Source organism: Empidonax traillii, unplaced genomic scaffold (assembly GCF_003031625.1).
Source record: "Empidonax traillii isolate 1590-97213 ecotype Southwest subspecies unplaced genomic scaffold, ASM303162v1 scaffold40:size2234952, whole genome shotgun sequence".
NCBI classification, from domain to species: Eukaryota; Metazoa; Chordata; class Aves; order Passeriformes; family Tyrannidae; genus Empidonax; species Empidonax traillii.
The window spans coordinates 854,530-856,715 of NW_020955233.1; positions in this window are offsets into that span (position 1 = coordinate 854,530).

The following is a 2,186-nucleotide window of genomic DNA, read 5'->3' on the forward strand; positions in this document are numbered from 1 at the left end:
GAGAAATCTGTCTCCAGGTTTTTTGACAGAGTTGTAATTAAAGAGGATTTTTCATAGAGAACATCTGTTTCTCCTGACAGATATATTCTTGTTGGGAGAAAAAGAAGTGCCTAAAAAAATAGTTTGTCAGTCTGAGCTTTTTATAGGTTTTCATCCAAGAATATTTATCTTGAGGCTTTTTTTTCTGACAAAGAAAAAAAAAAGAAGTTGATGTTTCCTGGAAAGGGAATTATTGTGATCAAGGCAGAGATTCAGCAAACACTGCCAGTGTGGTGGCAGCCCCAGGTCTTTGCTGAGCTCCCTCTGCCTTTTCCATAGCTCCTAAAGTGGGAGAAAGGAAGCTCTTGCCCTTCCCAGCCACCATGTCAGCAAATCAAATAATTCCTACACCATAAAAGAAAAATCAGAGAGGAAGATGAATGGCTGGGTGAAGGGGTCACGCTATCACAGACACGTGCATGCAAATATATATATATATATATAAAAATAAGTATATGGGGGTTTTCATGTCTTTCCAAGCACTGAAAGTTCCCCCTCAATAATTTCCCTGTAGTCCTCGTTAATTCCTTAAGATTTTCCCCACCTCTTTTCAAAGCCTGAAGTTCAAAGCCTCAAAAAGGAGCTGCCTCAGCACTTTCTTCTCCTCTCCTTTTAAACTTCTTCAGCAAAGAACCAAGCCTATTAACTCCTTCTTTCTTTTATTTTCCCCACTCCTTGAAGGGTGAAGGGATGTGGGGCTCTGCCAAGGCTGCCAGATGTCAAGCCCCGGAGAATTTCCCTCTCCCCTGCAGAGTTTCCCTCTCCCCTCTCCCCCGCAGAGTTTCCCTCTCCCTATACTGAGGAAAATGCCCAGTTTATTGGTGGCCATGTCCACATGGACATGCCAGACATCCTTAAATCCTGTCCCTGCTCCTGGAGGGCTCTGATGGGGACTGACCACCCTTGTCCTGCCCAGAAGGAGCAGGAAAAGCCCCAGTACAGGTCCCTCTGCAGCTCCCAGTGCTCCCCAGCAGCTCCCAGTGCCCACTCCTGGCAGCCAGGAGGGACATCCCTGTCCTGGGGGCATCAGGGAGGGATTGTCCTGCTCTGCTCTGCCCTGGATCAGCCTCACCTCAATATTGGGGCAGTTTGGGGGGAAACAATGGAAGAGAGAGATTGAGCCATTGGAGAGTGTCCAAAGGAGGGAATGAAGATGGGGAAGGACCTTGAGGGAATGACATGTGAGGACACTGAGGGCACTTGATGTGTTCAGCTGGGCAAGAGGAGACTGAAGGGAGACCTCACTGCAGTCACAACTGCCCAGGCAGGGCCAGAGGAGGGGCAGGACTGAGCTCTGCTCTGGGGGGACCAGGGACAGCACCCAGGGAATGGCTGGAGCTGTGTCAGGGCAGGGTCAGGTTGGATCTCAGGAAAAGGTTCTTCCCCCAGAGGGTTGTTGGGCACTGAACAGGCTCCCCAGGGCAGTGGGCACAGCCCCAAGGCTGCCAGAGCTCCAGGAGGGTTTGGATGATCCTCTGGGGCAGAGGCAGGGACTTTTGGGGATGGTGCTGTTCAGGGCTGAAGACTGGACTGGATGGTCTCTGTGGGTCCCTTTCAGCTCAGCACAGACTGTGATTCTCTGAGTCTCTGAGTTTCAGCCTCTCCACACAGACACAATAATTAACCACAGGATGGTAGGCAAGGACTTCCCCTCAGAAATCCCCTGGGGATGGGGATTTCTTGGTGTCTGAATGACTTGATCACTACATCACCCCGGGGCATTAATGCAAACTGCAGCCAGTAATTATCCCAGGCATTAAAGTTCTGTAATTGTACATCCTGTGTGTGTGTGTTTATAGTGCAGCAGCAATCTTGGAGCTGTTACGGTGCTTATTCCTCCCTGGCATCATGTGGCTGTGAAAAGGAGAAGGGAAGCCACATAAAACATAAAATAAAATCCAAATATATAAAGGTCAGGGTAGTAAATATAAAAATAAGCATCACATCCCTTTAAATATTTATCATTAGTGACGTTTTCATTACAGGAGGGCTGGGACTTACTGGCTGTGGAGCAAACGTGGGCAGGGCAGACTCGAAATCTTGGCTCAAGGCCACAAGTGAAGTGAAAAAAGGCTTTGAAATGGGATGAAAATACATTAGAAATGGGATGAAATTACGTTTAAAATGGGCATGTGTGGGTTAGAAAC